Source organism: Polyodon spathula, chromosome 51, assembly GCF_017654505.1.
Source record: "Polyodon spathula isolate WHYD16114869_AA chromosome 51, ASM1765450v1, whole genome shotgun sequence".
Taxonomy (NCBI): Eukaryota; Metazoa; Chordata; class Actinopteri; order Acipenseriformes; family Polyodontidae; genus Polyodon; species Polyodon spathula.
Genome location: NC_054584.1, coordinates 1,900,356 through 1,920,421, shown reverse-complemented (window position 1 = coordinate 1,920,421; position 20,066 = coordinate 1,900,356).

The window sequence follows — 20,066 nt, the reverse complement described above, 5'->3', positions numbered from 1 at the left end:
GCACACAAGAAAGTTTACAAACGAGAGGAGGCCACTCAGCCCATCTTGCTCGTTTGGTTGTAAGTATCTTATTGATCCCAGAATCTCATTGATCCCAGAATCTCATCAAGCAGCTTCTTGAAGGATCCCAGGGTGTCAGCTTCAACAACATTACTGGGGAGTTGATTCCAGATCTCACAATTATCTGTGTAAAAAAGTGCCTCCTATTTTCTGTTTTGAATGCCCCTTTGTCTAATGCCCATTTGTGACCCCTGGTCCTCGTTTCTTTTTTCAGGTCGAAAAAGTCCCTTGGGTCGACATTGTCAATACCTTTTAGAATTTTGACTGCTTGAATCAGGTCGCCGCGTAGTCTTCTTTGTTCAAGACTGAATAGATTCAATTCTTTTAGCATGTCTGCTTATGACATGCCTTTTAAACCCGGAATAATTCTGGTCGCTCTTCTTTGCACTCTTTCTAGGGCAGCAATATCCTTTTTGCAGCAAGGTGACCAGAACTGAACACAATAACACATGTTTTGTTGGATATTTACTTTTAAAAACACAAAATACAGATACATTTCATTAAGTTGCATTACACTCATGTAAAAAAGGTATGCATTTATTAATCAGTTAACCGTTTAACCCATTATACCCCTAGTGTAGACACTAGTTGCTCTGATACAAACACGCTTTGCAATGATTTCTAAGTAACACTGATATCTCAAATCTACGTCATATTTCAAGTTTGACAAATGAAAAATGTTGGATTAACTGGGTCAAAGTGAATACTAATCGATACACAGTAAAGCACAGTAAATGTGACCGTCCCTAAGCTGATACTCCGTGATTTCCCAGCACAGCACTAGCGTTGGAGAACACTGCCTGCCGAGCTGAACTACAGCATTCTGCAAAACACGCCCGTCGCAGCAGAACCAACTTTGTTGCTGGTATTTAATAAATTGTTCCTGTTTTCAAAGACGCTGCTCCCCTAGGCGTTTTACTGTGTTCTATATTTAACCGTTTGTGGTCCACTTATTCAGCGCTTGTCAGGCGCGTCAGGTCCTTTATTTTCACACTCAATAATGTGATCCAAGTCATTATTTTATTACTATAACATCTCAAAGTTCTGCCAATGTCTGTGATATTCTTTGAGTGCTAGATGCGGAAGCAGCTATCGTCTTTGTTTGTGTCCGTGTTATCTCTGTGCTACAGGGGCTCTGTGTACTGCTCAGACACTCCCCTTTTTTTTTTCAGTGTTTTTGACAGTGTTTAGGTAGATTTTCTATGGAAGGCTCCTAGCGCAGAATAAAGAAAAGGAGACTCTCGCTCTCTGAAGTAGCGGGGCGATCCTTGCCTGGTCGTGAGAAATATTATTTGGCTGCAAGGCTATGTTCTGTGCAATACTGGGTTTCCAGAAATGTTAACGCTGACCCACATGAAACCATCTGGAAAAGAATCCGACTATCCACATCTACCTGGTCCCCCAAAAAATGTTTAAGCGTTTCAAATAACAACAGCGATTTTACATACACTGGCGTAAATGTTTAAAAATGTTTAGGGTTACACAATGATTATTTAAAACTGGAGGATATTCCATCCAATAGAAAAAGCTTGGAATCAACACTGCAGGACAGCTCTCAATACAGACGATTCTTTCACACAGCACAGTTACTCACAAAACAATACAGCAAAGGAACTCTCAGTTCCTTCAAATAAGAAGTCCTCAAAATGACCACAATACAGCACACATACTAGCACACTGAATAAATAAGACTGCTTCATGCTGAGCTGTAAAAAAAGAGACGATGAACCGCAGGGCGCAAATAAAAACGAAAGCATAAAACAAATGGATAACATTAGCTTAACACTTGGGCCCTTTTTACATACAATACTCTATCTCAAAGTGCTCTTACAATAAAGAGCATACAGACATCACAGAAATAAGAAACAAGCGTACAATTAAGAAAGAAAGAGACATAAAATTCTGACAAACTAGCAGGTCACAAATACAAAATTAACTCGACAAAATGTATGCAAGACATTAAAGAGCGGAAGGCCTTATTAGTATAGCCTAGTTGTACAGGTGGGTAGTGTATTTGTAAAACACTGATATGATACTAAACAACTTTCACTTTGAATTGTAAGCTTTCACAATTATTTTCAGCAAATCGAGAAATCTTGCTAGGAATGCAGAGTCAGTGAGAGCCTGCTGTGTGCGGTTTATAAATCAAGTTGTTGGACAGTGTTTAGGTTTGTCAGTTTTGGAAGGAAAAAAAAAAAACACACAAGGGCAGCTATTGTACTATCGGTACTTAATTTGAGAGCTGTCATACCTGAATGAGCACATGTTATGTGATAACATTCTTTAAAAACCAGTTGCCATGTTGATTTCAGTGCTACTGTCTAGCCAGACACAGTACAAGGAAAAAATATGTCAGAAACATTAAACGAAGTATTGGTGTGAAATATAAAACAGGCTACTATTCAAGATCAATAACAAGGAGGACGGAGTGTGTAAAATGGCATTTCACCCGAGTCTACCTCTGGTTAGAATTTTATTCTGGTATGTGGTTGCATTTTTCAAATAGTGCAAAACTACTTTGCGATACATTGCAGCCGTGCTGCTCAGACCCCAACATTTCAGAAGAACTGAAGCGGAAAATCGCATAAGCGAAACACATGGCCGCGCACAGTGGTCAGTTGCACAAATTGATAGCAAAAAAGTTTAATCCGTTATCAGCAAAAAATATTTCGGGTCGGGTGGAAAATAGGGTTGGTCAGGTAACCCGAACCACACAGTTTGCTATTTGGCATTGGAGATGTTAAAAATGAACCGGTATCATTTACTCCAAAAGAATAACTATTGACAGCAAAATTTGTTTTACAACATTCACACAAAAATAACATTTTGCATTTGTACTCAAAACACAAAAAAGTAAACAGTATCCACCACTATTGCAGTCAGCCGTTTATATCGGGCAAATAGCGTTTGCCATTCCCTCTGATTTCAATAACAAAGTCATCCTTTAAACTGTGTTAACCACTACGTGTATTTCGGGCAAACTCAGCTGTTTGGATCTCGTTATGTTTCATTCACATAGGTTTAAATAACAAACGCACTGTTTATACTGTAATAATCGCTCTTACTAATCCACCAACCAGCTTTTCACTTCATTACTTTGCCATTCACATAGATTACAATACAAAAGGGCAGCACTTTACTGTAATAAACGATCAATCATCTGTTTGCTCCTCGTTACTGAGAGATTACCCCTGTACTGTACCCTGGCTATTTAACACCTGTACACAGGGTCAAGTTTACAGTTTGAAACAGGTCACCCGCTAGCGATTGGCAAATTGAAATCCCCACGCTGCTTTAGAGGAGTTCACCACCTGCCTGTGGTTTACCAGCAAACAGAACCGCCTGGATGACTGGATGATTTTTTTTCTGAATGGCTATGAAGGCGTGTGCTGCGCTTTTAACACTGCAGCGTGTTATGGAGCAGCATCCGGAAATAGAGGCGAATTGCGATTTTTTTTCGAAAAACACTGACAAAGTCTGCCGTCCATACTTGCATCCATAGATGCGTATCACAGAGTTCTCCACTGAAAACTATTTGCAGTGGTGTAGCCTAGCTGTACTGTACATTTCTGCACTTGCTTTACTGTTTATTACATTCATAGGTTTAATAAAATATTGAACCACACACAAGCAGGTTTGTTTTGTTTACTGCTGTTTTCTGAATGCCAGGTTTTTGTGAGGGAGTTTATACCGTCCGTCGCTTACTGCGGGTCAATCAACACAAACGCACACCCGTACTAAACAGTGACACTAACTCGTATAGCCACTTGCTGTCAAACACTGCATATTATAACCATTACCTACACTGTACAGTAGAAAAGAAATGTAGTTTGAAAACAGCATTCATCACTGTTCCAGTATTGAAGCCGTTGTGATTTTCTTGGAAGCGTCGGCTCACTCAGGTAAGTCTGGGTTGGTAGCTTTCCTGCAATACTTCTGCAAACACCGAACACAGGGTATTGCTGGACACTGTAGAAGTCCCACTGGTTTCTTTGATAGGTTCTGTGATGTATTCAATTTGTGGTATACTAATCTTTACAACTGTTGCCTCCACGTGAAATGTTTGCTGCACACAACTTGAAATCAACTATCCTATTGCTGTCTTCAGACATTTAAAACAAATTCCAAACGCCGCTCTTTTGAGATATATTTACTGCAGGCTGATCGCGCGTTACACAGCAATGCAAGGAAAACGACTGTCTCATTGTTCTTGCATCAGTAGTAATCGCGCCTGACCAAACATTAAAATTCTGAGCTGGAAGAAATTCAAGCACGAATATCAGTGAACATTATCGGCTAAATTAACAAAAACTGCCGATAGCCGATTGTGATTCCCCCCCACCCCCGACATAATCGGTGTCATACTGACAGGCTACCGATTATTGGTGCACCCCTAAGAAGAAGAAGAACTAGAACTGCCAGGCAGTTTTATGGCTCCCAAGCCCCTGTAACAGTACCAGTAGAAGCGAGTTGAGTTTTCAATTTGCCAAGTTTGTAATCAGCAAACAATAGTTCCCCAGAAAGTTTTATTTTTTTTCAAAAGATGCATCATGTGGTCTTTTGTTTGGCACACAAACATTAGTTTTGGTTTATAAAGCATCACCATTTTGACATTTGTATTCTATTGCCACCGGGACGAAGTTGTTCAAACGGTTTTCAAATAGCAGTTTGGTGTAATTAGCAGGTGGGTCAGTTTTCATTTGGTCCAGGCCCAATTTGATTTAAATCACCAACACTGTATATAACAGGCATTTGCAACAAATTCAGCCACTGTGAACACAAGTCATTTGCAGTTAAAAGATTTCCATACCTTGCAATTGTAATGTAGCAGGGGACATACAGAATTAAATGACGTTAAAATCAGCTGTATGCAAAACACACTGCAGGATTAACAGTTTGAAATTCACAAGCACAAGGATAACAAGCCAGTATTTCCCCAGAAGATTTTGAAAAACGCAACCATCTTATTTTTGAAAACAGCACCATTTTGACACATTTGTATTCTATTGTCACCGAGACAGTTCTCACCGAGGCTGGAGTCTGTTGTTTAAACAGTTTACTGTCAAGGGAGCGTTTCAGTAAAATTTCTGCCAGCCATTTTGACATTCAACTTTACCGCAGCAACTTCTGCTTTGCAAACTTGAAGTGTGTTCAGTTGCTACTGATATACTCCAAGTTTCACATCAGTCGCTCCACCAGTTCCCAAGAAGATTTCAAAAGGTTTCTAAAAAAAAATGCATCAAAACAGGCATTTTGGTTTCAGGTCAACACCATTTTTTTTTTAAAAGTCAGTTGTACTGATACACTGTCAGGGAAGATACTTGTGAAGTTTGGAGTTAGTCAAGTAAACTGTTTGCCAACTGCTGCAGTTTTAAATGTAAGAAGAAAATGTAGGTGTGGAGGCCATCTTGTTTAGAAAACATCACCATTTTGACATATTTATATTCTGCTGTCACCGGAACGATGCCCAGCAAGTTTGGAGTCTGTTGGTCAAACTGTTTTGAAATAAAAGCATTTTGCTCTTAGGGGCGTGCTTCGGTGAAATTTGTGGCAGCCATTTTACTAGTGAATTGTATCAGAGCAGCTTCTGCTTTGCAAACAGGTTTGGATGGTGACATTATAAACCAAGTGTCAGAACAATCACTTCAACGGTTCCAAAGAAGAAGACTTCGTGAGGTTTCAAGAAGAAATGCGTTATACGGTCATTTCAGTTTAACAGCAGTTTCTTAAAAGTCAGTTGTATTGCTACAGTGTCAAGGATGACGCTTGTGAAGGTTGGAGTTAGTCAAGTAAACCTTTTGTCAACTGAGGCAGTTTTAAATTTCAGGGGTAAATGTACACCTGGCGGACATCTTGTTTTATAAAACATCACCATTTTCACATATTTGTATCCCATGGTTACTGGGACAATAACTACCCAGTTTGGAGTTTGTTGGTCAAACGTGTTCAAATAGCAGCAGTTTGCTGTTAAGGGCACGTTTCGCTAAAGTTTGTGGCAGCCATTTCGACATTAAAATTTATTCCAGAAACTTCTGCTTCACAAACTTGATGCAGGTTTGGAGGCTGATGATATCGCTTCACCAGTTCCAAAGAAGATTTCGAAAGGTTTTATCAAAAAACGCGTCACGGCACCAATTGCAGGGATGCAGCAGCACAAAGTTACCTGCCAAGTCAGAACTGATCAGGAACACAGCTTCCAAGCAGTTTACAAAAGCCTTGTTGGAAGCCTAACAATTAAAAATATATATATATTCAGTATATTACATCATTTCAAACACTATCCACTCCTGAAGACATATGGTGTATAAAGTACTGCATAAAATAATTACATTCACATTTACCTATATTGTACGAATTTTTACCAAGTTTTCCCAATCAAATAATAAAATGCATACCTTTACAACCAACCATTGTATACCCTGCAAAGTAGGGAACAAATTATCCTTCTGTACTTTTGCTGTATTTTTTTATAAGATATTCAAGGGATATATAAAACCACTTACTAAATCATGCGGAACGTTGGTGAAAGACGACAGTGTGGCATTCCAAGTGTTAAGACCGGTTCATATTCCATCACTCGACTGTCGATGAAAGATGCAATGCTTGATTGTGTGCACTGCACACAGTAAAAGATGCAATGCTTGATTGTGTGCACTGCACACAGTAAAAGATGCAATGCTTGATTGTGTGCACTGCACATAGTAAAAGATGCAATGCTTGATTGTGTGCACTGCACACAGTAAAAGATGCAATGCTTGATTGTGTGCACTGCACACAGTAAAAGATGCAATGTCATTCGCACTGCACATAGTAAAAGATGCAATGCTTGATTGTGTGCACTGCACACAGTAAAAGATGCAATGCTTGATTGTGTGCACTGCACACAGTAAAAGATGCAATGCTTGATTGTGTGCACTGCACACAGTAAAAGATGCAATGCTTGATTGTGTGCACTGCACACAGTAAAAGATGCAATGTCATTCGCACTGCACATAGTAAAAGATGCAATGCTTGCTTGTTTGCACTTTGCCGAAAATACTTTGACGTATTAAGATGCCATTTTCATTGCTCATGTATTCCCTTAGCCAATAGCAGCGCTAGGTAATGAAGGGCGCTCGCCTCCATGTCAATTATCAGGTGAGGTGACAATTGTAGTGGCTGATCACTCAACTTCCTCCTCTCTCAAATACTGTGCCAGGTTTGCACTTTTTTCCATTTGTTTTAGAAATAAACAAGTATTCGACACTTGATCAATTTAGAATACTCGATTCCTCGAATATCACGACTCACTCCTAATTAATACCCTGTATCTTTCTAAACAAGGGATTGAGGGGAGCTCCCTAAGAAAAGCTGGATCTCAAAACAATAACTGTGTACTCCTGGCAAACAGCCAATAAATGAATTGTGCACATTGAAAAAAACTGACTGTATATAAGCCTAGCTTGTTCCACCCTCAATCATCAGTATATAATACCCATTAAAATGTACACACATAGGCTATTATGCCACCAGAAAAACAGGCTACCTTGGGCAAAGTTGATAACGGTATTGAAATGTGTTTTCTTAAAATTATAAATGAAATAACGACAAAGGAATATGCATAAAGAACATCATGCCCAAAATGTATTGAAAGAAATACAGATGCTTCATATTTTGTAATTATGTACTGTCTCTAAGTACATTTAAATACATAAATAAAATGTGAAAATAAAGCAGGAGGAAAAAAGCCTGCAGTCCCATTTTGACACTTAAATAAAGGGATCATGTTTTGCAGCTATTAGATGGTAATAAGGAGATTTTCTTCCACCTGTGTGCCTTCAACCCAGACTGCTGTTGTCATCTGGATGAAATCCAAAACAGTTCCACACCAAGCTTCTCTCTCCGGCATTCGACAGGACTGCTGCAGTAAACGTTTTCCCAGAACGCGCAGGGTAGCTGGTCACTTCCGCTAAGTGGAAATGATCAAGCCGAGTTTATACTGTTTTAAAGCACACAATTAGAGTTTTGTTTTAAAAGCTCAAAAAAAAAAAAAAAAAAAAAAAAAAATGCAATACGTGGAAATTTTTCTTTTACCCCAATATTAGGTATTGTAGGGTTATATATATATATATATATATATATATATATATATATATATATATATATATATATATATATATATATATATATATCACAGAACACTAACATATATTAGGGGCGAGCATCAATATAAACTTTGCATATCGATATCGTGCACGTATTCGATAGATAACACCGAAGTCTTCCAAAACACAATAGCAATATGAAATAGACGTTAACAGATATTTACATATGAAAAGCAGCAATTCATGTTAACTTAGTGGTGCTTTGCTTCCCAATAGGTCTTTTTACATTGCTTTACTATTCCATCATCAGCCACCTCAAAACTGAAATATTTCCATACTTCACTGCCACAGGGCTGTTCATTTTCTAGCCAGTCTGTTAGGAATTGAATTTTCAGCAGCTTGTATGAATGCCGACTCGCAACCCCTCCAAAGTATTAAGTACGGCGCCACGCTGAATTTTCTGTTAAAAGTGCATCTCATTTATAATACCGAAAGTTCACTTTTTAAAAACACATTAAGAACAGCGTAATCAATCACACAGACAAAATGCAATGAACCGTTGATGCATCAGCATACCTCACAGTAATGCCAATAGAGCTGAATGCAGCATGCGAGTAGCATTTGGTACCACACCAATCAATGGAACAACACAGTTAAATAATACTTTAGTGTGCTTTGCCTATGGGACCGAATGATTTCTATGTATAGGGTTTGTTGGATCTTAATATAAAATAAATTTGATGATACTGCGTTTATTTTTAGCACTACTAGCAATAAAAATCATGTCTCTGCGAGCGTGAATTGTTTTCCATATTGCAACATGGAATTTATTATCGATATCATATCAAAATATCAATACTGGTGCCCACCCATAATTAATTAATTAAATTTTAAAAAAATATATATAAAAAGTATATAAAAAGTTTACATACCCCAAAGGAAATGTATAGTTTCTAGAAATCTCAAAGCAAAGAATTTTAGAAAAAATATTTTGGAGCAAAAGTTTTGCTTTTGTGGATGAGGAAAAAAAAGTCTATGGGAAATAGAGGTCTACAATTATTTATTTCAGCAATTCTTTTACAGAATTACAAAGATGGCAATTCAAAAGTATTCATAGCCTTTGATGCTATGATTGCATTGTCTACAAGGTGATGGAAATTTCAATATGATAATGCAGAACCTAATCCTAGAAAAGTCTAGAAAATGCTGGATTGTAGGTGAACATTCTTAGAGTATAAAAGGGTTAGGCATAGGATGATTGCTGGCATTAACAAGAAGTCAATGTGGGAAAAATTAAAGAGTTATCTGAAGACCTTCGGCAGAAAATGAATTACTGGAGAAGGATACAAGATTTCCAAGCATTTGAGAATCCCACTTTGAACTACTGTTTCTATTATTAAGAAGTACAAGACTCAGTCTGGAAAAAAGAAGGTTGTTTCACCAAGGACAAGTAGAAGAATTGTGGGGAAGGTTAATTACAACCCGAGATTGACTGCCAAAGATATTCAAAGTGAACCGGCTGCAAGTGGGACTGGGGTTTCCATTTCAACCACAGGTCAAGGACTGCATGGTGAAGGTCTCAATGGTCAGAGGCCATGGAAAAAAACACTCTTAGGAAAACATCATAAGGACAATCGCTTGAAGTGTGCAAAACAGCATTTAAATGATGCGAGTTCTGGTCAAAGGTTTTGTGGAGTGATGAAACAAAAATCGAGTAAGTCTGGTGAGGCGTACAAAGAAAAGAACACCATACCTAATAATAATAATATGGTAATATCCTTCTATGGGGCTCTAACGGCACAGGAAATTTAGTTTCAATACATGGTAAAGTGGATTCCATAGCATACCAAAAGATATTGGCCAGTCACCTGAAACCCTCCGCTACAAAATCTGGTTTAAAGCACAACTGGACGTTCCAACAGGACAACAGTCCAAAGCACAAATCAAAATCCACTTCAGAATAGTAAAGAAGAATAAAATCAAGGTTCTGGAATGGCCTCGTCAGTCTCGATATTAAATCCAATGAGAATCTTTGGTATGAGTTGAAGGAGGCTGTGCACAAGAGAAGTCCTCAGAATTTGAATGAACTGGAACAATTTTGCATTGGAGAATGGTCAAAAATCACTAAAGAATCATGCCAAAAGCTCATTGACAAATATCCTAATCGTTAAAAGAGGTTATTATTGCTAAAAGTGCCTCAACTAGCTATTAATTTCATTTTCCTCGTCAGGGTATGAAGAGGTCACGCTAGCTTTTCTGTTCATGCGTTCCTGAAAGCACATGCCCAAAATTTTCAAATATACATTTTAACACAAAGGCTAATAAACTCCAGGGATGTGCATTTTGGTATATTTTTATGAACGTTTAAACTATGGCATGTAGCAGTTTAAAAGATCTGTGTCTGTGTATAGATATACTAACAGCAGACCGTTCGCATGACGAGACGGGATTCTAACCACTGTTTCTTGTCTTCATCTACGTGTGTTTTAATATTTTTCTGCACTCCAATAACAGCAGCCGTCTCAAGCGAAGATTGCTGAAAAACTAAACATCTGTGTGTATATGTTTTTTTTTTTTGCTAAGCAGTTCTTTCACACACAGTACATCTTGCCGTCTCGATAAACAAGCCACGGATACTTCATCCCCCATTCAAAATAACAAGAACGTATTTTTATTTTGCGTTTTTGTGCGTCACACTACAGTAGCACTCGTAGTCAGAAGTAGATGGCTGAGATGCAGGTAAGTAATCTTCTTCATGAGAATCCCCTGAAGATGCTGACTGCTTAGTAAAAAAACTTCAGATTGACAACGGACTTGCTGTCAGTGTACACGCTGCACTAGGTAGTCATTGTTATGCTTAAAAATGTGTACGGGCATCCCTGTTAAACTAGAGCGGAAAATAACAGAAGCACAACGTTACATTAGGAGACTGCTAAAAAGAAATGCAAGTTAAAAGTAGGATCGGGGACGAACCATTCATGTCATTAAAACAAAATTAAAAGGGACCAGAATTAGGCAAGATATAAAGGTAAAAACAAAGATTGTTTTGCAATTAACGGCTTTTTCTGTGGTTAATTATGAAACAGAACCAGCTAAATTCTGTCACTTGATAAAAATAAAACCCAAAAACATCAAGCCCTACTTATATGTGTGTGTGTGTGTATTTGCATTAACTTTTTCCAAAATACTTGTTTTACCTCTTAGCAGTATGGACCTCTGTTAATATGGGGCACAGCGCATTATTTTAAAATAAAACACAGTGCATGGTGGGATATTTCCATTGCTCATTGCGCTGCTAGGAACTGTAACCGAGCGACTGTGTGTACGCATCACACCCGACTACACATGAAACGGTACTACAGTGTGTACGCATCACACCGACTACACATGAAACGGTACTACAGTGTGTACGCATCACACCGACTACACATGAAACGGTACTACAGTGTGTACGCATCACACCGACTACACATGAAACGGTACTACAGTGTGTACGCATCACACGACTACACATGAAACGGTACTACAGTGTGGACACTAAAGTCTCAGCTGGACTTATTAAAATGTTTCTGAATAGGTTTCACCTACAGGACTACAGTGTACCTTAATGCAGGGGTTCCCAAACTGTGGTCTGCGACACAGTCCCAGGTGGGGGGTGGGATGTTGCAAGCCAACTGAATGTGATTTTGCAAGTTATATTTGGTTGTGCAGAGTAGTGGCGAAAAAAGTAACTTATGCAAGGCTCTCGTTTCCCTCTGTATTGTGCACATTCGTTTTTCTGTGCATGACAGTTCAGCGAGAGGTAACGGCTGGACGTTTTAGTTACACAGTGTTCAGAAATTCGGATTCAAGAGTTATGTTTTTGTGCACGTTGTACTGGTTTAACTCAAAAGTGCTTCCTGGTCAGGTATTTATGAATGGGAATAATAAGAGACATGCACTTTTCTTGTTTGATGACAAAGAAAAATAACTGAATTTCTAAAATGTTCAATTATACAAAAGGTGCCTAATTTAAAAAGGTTTGATAAAGATGTCTGTTTAGTTTTTGCAATGTATTTTATTTACTAAAATTAAAGCGTTTCAAAAAATGTTTTTTACTCTGTGCATATTCTATGTGATTTCCATCTTTCACAAGATTTATTAAAATGAATAGAGGGCAGTTTAGAGTAGGGTTATTCACAATGTTACAGGTTTAAACATATCAAACGTTTCCTTCCCAACAAGGAGTGCTAATAGTGGGCCCAGTGCCCAGCGCTGCTGAAGAGGCAGGCCACGGGTAAGAAAGCCTGGGAACCCCTGCCTTAATCAATGCTGTTATATTGCAGGCCAGGTTTATTATTATTTTTTTTAAACAAGAAAGTATTTACAGTCATTGCTGCAGTGTCAGATTCCCACGAATATGCGTGTCTGCATCCCTTTCCACTCTGCGAGTCCAGTGAACGCAAGACAAAATGTCTTTTCCGTCCAATGGATTTATTTTGCGTCTAGGATGCAAAATTTTGCATTAACGCGACCTCTGAATACTTCTGAATTAGCATTTTCGGAGTTTTGCAAAAAAAAAAAAAAAAAAAAAAAAACAGTTGTAATTGTTTTCCTCATCCACAAAAGCAAAACTCTTGTTACAAAAGATTTTTCCTACAATTCTTTGTTTGAGAGATTTCTAGACATTATAAAATTTCCATTGGGGTATCAAACTTTTGACTACAGCTGCATATATATGAATGATTAATACTCACACACACGTTAAAAAAATCTTACAGCTGGCACCGACAGAGAATAATGAAAAATAATCCATGTTTTACATCTTATGAATCACATTAAGCTACATTTACATATATTTATTTTGCTAACTGCGCCTGAGTAATTAGAGTACCTTTGTGCGCATTTACCGCACAAAGGTCCTCTAATTAACGCATTTACCGTCGATATCAGGATTACAGATTTTAATTTACAGAAATGTTGCAAACAAGTGTGTCATCTGTGCATTTTAGCACATTTTACTATAATCAATATACAGAAAAAAAAACAGTGTCTAATTTAATTGATGCTCTATTTTGCGTATAGGGCACGGTATTCTGGCATTTTATCTGACAATATTTCTACGTCAAACTGGTGCTCCAATTGACACAAGAGGAGTCCTGCCCTCCACAAAAGCATTGTACACCGTGGCCTATAAAAACTACAGCCTGCCAGTAATCCGAAAGGTTCCTATTCCCATGTGTCTTTATAAACCTGCGTGGTTTAATACTGACAGTGAAACGTCATCATAGCCTGTAGTGGCTCCTGAAGCTATGGCAGCTGCAGGATTTTTTTTCTGTCCGAGGTGAAAGTGTGTTGTGTAATATGAGAAAGTTCAATTAAATCACAAGGTTTTGACCGGTGCCTCAGAGTCTTTTCAACTTCGCGTTCACTGCTAAACAAAAGTGAAATCCTACAAGAGTATTCTGTCCCTTGTCTTGGACAAGAAGTTTTTTTTCAAAAGTTCCACACCCCTGTGATTGTAGGGCATGAAAGAAAACTCAAGATCTCAAGGTCTCTCTTAGCATCACCCTTTCTTAATTAGAAGTGCACCCCAGTCGCTAGTTACTGTCTACTGCTTAACAAAAACTGGAGAAAATGTAGGGTTGAGATATAAAGCAGAGTTACTCCAGTACGGCACTACAGTCTGCACTCACATATCCAACCCTATACAACTTCAGTGACGGTTAAACCAGTGCGACACATATTGGATTATTTCACTGTGGCCCGTTCCAGCCCTTGTCCGTTTTTCAGGGAACACAAAAGATACAATGTCAAAAATACATGAAGTACCGATAGGGCTGAGAGGACTGTTTTACAATAAGTCGGCTTCCATTTAGATGTACTGGAGTTGGTTTTGTTGGTACAGTACTATATTTAACAGAAGCGTTTTAATTCAGAACGATATGACTTTGAAAATATCCCTTGTCAAAAGAGACGACTAATACAGTGCATATTTTTAAATCCGGTACGTATTGCAGCAGTATGTAAAATTCCCCGTTAACGACCCAAAAGCAAAATTAAATCGAAATGTTACCCGTGCAATGCAAACATAAAAGGCAATGCAATTTAGCAAAAGATTAAAAAAAAATATAACATGTTTCTAGAATTTAAACAAAGTCAGTATTCAAAATTGCAGAATATAGTGCTGGCTAAAGCCCTAATGTCACAGCTCACTTGCAAATGAAAATGCACAAAAGCAACTAAAAAGCACAGATTTTTAAAAATGCATCACAGCATCTAAAACCGTTTAATGATTAGATGTTACATTACCCTAGCTTGTCTCGTTCGCTTTGTTTTCGCTGCATTTTCGTCTGTGTCGCTGCACAACAGACTGACTTGGCATGCAATAACATAAAAAAAGAGCGGGCTGTGACAGATAAATACACTAACATTGAAGAGATGGGCTTTCTATCACAAAACTATATATACATAGAAAATGGGGATTGATCTGTTTCTTAATACAAGGGCGGTACAACATGACTGACATGTATTATACCAAATCACGTTTCTATTTACAATGAAGGGAAAACATAACACATGTTTTCATTCTAAGCATTTGGGCGACAGTATATGTTCCCTTCATTGTAAATAAAAACGTTATTTGGTAATTTAATTAAAACGCTATGGGTATAGCAGTTAAAAAGTGCAATGCTTGTCAGGGCTGGTTTTCAAAAGATGTCGGCACTGACATTCTACACAAACCAATGGAATACCTTGTGTGTGTGTGTGTGTGTGCGTACATATATATGTATATATATATATATATTTTTTTTTTTTTTAAGAGTGAGAATATATGCATGTCTCCTCCAATCATATGTAGACAGTAACTCCCACAGCCTTATGTTTTGACCTACTGTCATTGACTCGCCCCATTGCAAATGTACTTTATGCACCCTGGGCAGTCAAACATCAGGGAAAAAAACCCTAATTGCACTCCCCTTCTTGCAATTTCAATCGCGCAGCGTGCGATGACCGTTCGCAAAGATTTCTTTGCCACGCGACGTCCTGCACTGAGATGCAACGGTCGCATCGCGCAGTGTGCTCCAGGCTGCAGATAAATCAATGTCCTGATATAACCATCGATCACACATTTATTAGATTTAGTTTCCAAATTTTGTGCGAACTCTATGGAGTTCGAAAAGCTTCCCCACTAGAACTTTGAAAAAAAAAACAACCAAAAAACACACATAAACAGATACACATCTAGGAAACTGAACATGGTACGTCTGTGCAGCGTGATTGCAGAGGACACAGCAATATGTAAGTGTGACAGCCCCCCTACACTCTCAGAATCTGATACTCAATCACTAATGGGCTAAATCATTTTAATAGAGGTGCCTGCCAATCAGAGAAGTGCTTCTCCAAATGAACACAGAAATCTGTGAAATGTGAGGTAGGTGTATAGGCGGTGTCCTTGGCGCTTCTCACCCAGGACTACCACAAACAGCTCCCTGGTTCATGCAAACACGTTCAGGTGACACTGATGCAGTGTGGTGCTTTAAACAACAGCTAACGTTGAACTTATTATGCAAAGTGTACAGCAGTGTTGAGATAAGACCATATTGGCAATTTTATTATTCAATGTTTTTTTAATTTTAAAGACTACATTTAAGAAGACTGGCAGTGTGCAGGACGTCAAATATCAGAACACTGAACTGCGAAACACGTGAAAACGCGTTGCAGTTCTGCCATTAACCACTAGTTCACGCTGGAATAAAAGTTAATCAGTAAATAAAATTAAAAAAAAGTTACATTTAAATAAATACATTTACACAAATCTATGATTTTTTTTTTATGAAATGCAAACCTAGTCTTGCTATATTAAAGATTGTTTTGGGGGTGTGAAACTTTCTAATTGGAAATAAAAACAATCAGCACTGTGTTTATATTCCAAGTGGCATGCTGATGCAAACACCCTGCCTGGAGCTGTACAATATTACTATTATTATATCACTTCAGAACAAATGGTCTGTATTTACAAAAACCAAGTTGCACGTCCTGAGCAAAAGCAGGCATGCTGTCCCAGATCTTCGCTCCTGGAAGCAGCTCCCGACCCTGCCGAGAGGCGGAAAGAAAGTAGTCCGCCAGACCCAGGCTGCAGCTTACAACATGGCCGCCGCGCCGCACTACCCGCGCAGGACCGCGTCTCACTCGGCGGAGGAAAGTAACGTTTAAAGAGGCAGCGGCGGCTCCAAACCGCTCCGTGAAGACGCGTGTGCGACCCCGCAAACGAGGTGGGGAGAGAGGGGGGGCTGCTGCTGCAAAGCTGCCCTGCACAGCGCCACGATATGTATCCTGCAGCCCCCTTATTGTGAGAAGCTGTGATGCTGTTTCCAGTACGCGCAAACACAATCCCACTGCATTCCCAGTAGCTCAGCAACCCACTCGGGTTTTAATTTATGTTAATTATCGTTTAAAACTCACCTTTATTCCACGGCAAGGCGTTGTAATTACACAATAAACCTCACGTTACGCGGGCGGTCTCCACAGCAACCTCCCTGCGATTTCTCCCTAGAACTGGTGGAGGCATACGCTGACATCACTTCCCCCCGCAGGAGCCGGCGCCCCTGATTGGAGGGCTGGCTCGGGAAGGGGCGGGGCGGCATCGTTAAGAAGGTGACGCCCCTTCCCTAGTAACAGCTTCTTTGTTCAGTGTTGTTGTTTTTTTTATTAGCTTGTTTAAGGTTTAACAATGTAGGGTATTTTTTTTTTTCATGCTTTTGAGTGTTTTCAGTTGTATTTGCTGACATTAATGCAATAACACAAGTCTTTCTGACAACTGTGCCCGTCAGGGAGTTCAATAAAATCAATAGTCACCAAGGAGTTCGTCATACGTCCATTTTGTGAGCCTCCATCATGCCCCATGCACACCCACTCTCACAGTTTATAACGTTGGTATTTAGTATTGCTGCACCAATACACGGGCGTGTTCTCTGTCATGTAGATGTACGGTGTGGGTACATCGTTTTTGGCAATGATTTGGTTTGGTGTTCCTCATACAAGTACACAAAATGCAGAAGGAAACAGCAACAAAAATGGCGCGACCAGAGAACGTGGGGCCTATCGCATTTAAACGGACGCGTGTCTCTTTAAAATACATTAAATGACAGTGGGACTAATTATGTCTATCTATCTATCTATCTATCTATCTATCTATCTATCTATCTATCTATCTATATATCTATATATATATATATATATATATATATATATATATGTGTGTGTGTGTGTGTGTGGGCGAGCGCAATTATCTGAATATAATTTTTTGCAGTAAGAATTAATATATAAATAAAAAATACTGAAAAGTAAATGTTTTTATGTGTTTGATGTCTTCATTTTTTTGTAAGTACTGATGGCGTTGTGTGGTGTTAGTTCTACAAAATTAAACTAGGGCTACAGTTTCATAATTTAAAAAAAAAAAGGGTTACTGTTCTCGTTTGCATTATGTTTGTAATCATTCTGAGTGGTCTTTTTGCAATTACTATTTTTTTTCTTTTCTTCATGTAAAGCTGTTTATTTTATCGTGATAGGTATTCGAGATGTTTCTGTATTTTCCAGTTGAAGACAGTGGATTATAGTAGACTGTGGATGGAGCCGGTGCGGTGTTATTTTGCTGTACGCGTTACTGTGCGTCCTGTACTGCGCTTGCCTGGGCACACACAAATGATTTTAGCTCAGAAACAAGGACACGCACATCTAACCGTTTACAATGTGTATTGAGTTTGGCCCTTCAAGTTCTTTTTAATAACATTTTATTCACAATTCAGCAGATGAATCATACATGCCAACGGTTTCTATATGGTCGCGACAGTCACGATTTCCTAGCAAATATCACGCGTCCCGACGCATAGGAAGAAAGTCCCGATATTTCCCCAAACGGCCGGTCCCGATATTTCCCCTTGTGTGGCTGGAGATCTCGCTTTGAAAGGTGTCAATATAACTTTTTATATTATTCTCACGGGATGTTTATTTTAAGTGCAATAGGTTTTAAAGGTATGGGGCTATATTAATATCACACTGATAACTCTGAGCATTATTTTTGTTTGTTGTTTTTGCCGATCGCTGTGTTAGCTAGTTAATATATGCTTTTGGTGCAATTTCTCTTCCCTGTTCTACCCATCGCCCTGCATGTCTTGGGTGGTAACAACAAAGGTGTTTATAGTTTGTTTATTTTACTTATTCTACTGATAATAACTGTATTGTGCAATGTGCTCTCAGTGTATTGAATCGAACGTTATTTAAACAGAAGTCAAATCAAGGGGACGACGGGGGACACTAACTAAAGATCTGCCGAAATCTGACTATGTATTTATTTTTCATTTCACATAATTATAATTACTTTTTCTCTATTTGTGGCATACTGGTTTTTATTCCCTAAGACAATATTCTGTATATGTTTCCTTTTTTGTTGCGCATTTCATGCATTAATAATGACACTATGCTCTTGAACAATTACAATAATTCTCACAGCTGATATTGTCTACCATTAGCGCCAGGGTAACTGTACATATTAACGTTGCTTTACACTGTAACATTCCTATAGAGAGGGAATAGGTATACAGCACTAGGAACATTACTGTATCTCCAAACTATACTATCTAGCTATAGTCAACATATCCAGTGCTGAGTCCTTGGTATACACTCCACACAGGCAGCATGCATATACATCTCATTTAACACAACTATTATATATTCTATTCATCTGTTTAAATGAGGGTAAAAATGTGAAAATAATGTAGATTGCACGAGTTTAAATCTGCATATTGTTTTAACAGAATGTTAAGGTCTGTAGCAACTTATGAACACGACTAATGGTTTTGAAATGTATATTATTATATTATTTTTATTTATTATTATTATTATTATTATTATTATTATTATTATTTATTATATTACATATTTAAAGCACTGGCACATGCATTAAAAGACTCGAAATACAAAAATAACATCTTCTGACAAAATTAAAAACAACCACCATAAACGGGTGCTTGCATTATGTACTTACTCTTACCCAGAGCCACTTACAGCTGTATACAAAAATAAATATCAAGAATTACAGAACAATTAAGAGCAAGATACAGCAACCCTAGTTTCATGGTGCGGATGGAAATGTGCATCTAGTTTAATGGGCAAATGTAACTATACCCTGTACCACTAAAACTAGATTGAAACTCTTGAAATGTATGCTTCTATTGATCTAGCCATCTCACAAGGGACCTCAAATTGACATCCCTTCTGTAGGAATGACCAACCCTTTTATTTTAGTAAGTATGTTGAGTTCAGGAGCGGCTCGTCAGCTTGTTGCCTGCCATAGATATCTGCTATATAGGCCAATTAAAGACAGCGCCATCTAGTGGTCTTTGGAAGTCATTCTATGCTGCTGATTATACAATAGCTGTGCACTAGGTGGAGCTGGAGCTTACTAATATAAATACACGTTGGCTGATCTGTGCCTGTGGTGCTCACCACAACCCTGCCTTCACACACATGTGCATATACCGGTAAAATAATCCAGCATGCCTCTGTGTCTCACTGCTGTTGGGTTTTTTTCCTCTCCATGAACCAGCCTCTGATCCACTGTAATAAGAGCAAACTTAAACAGCGCAAATCTCAGTTTACAGAATAGTGTCCGGTGCTTACTAACATGCACGCCACGCCCGATAATATGCAAGCTTAAACAATCAGATGCACCGCGCCAGCTAGAAACTTGGTCATGCCAGGAGGCGTCAGCAGGAAGACTTGCTTCAAGTTGATATATATATAGGTTAAGATGTGCGCTGTAATTAAAAGAAAAACCCTCCTCCAGGATACATTCTGCGGCCCCAGTTTGAGAACCACTGATCTATACAGTGCCTGTGGCAGGCAGCCGGAGCTGTCAAGCACCCTTTGAACTCAGTCAAG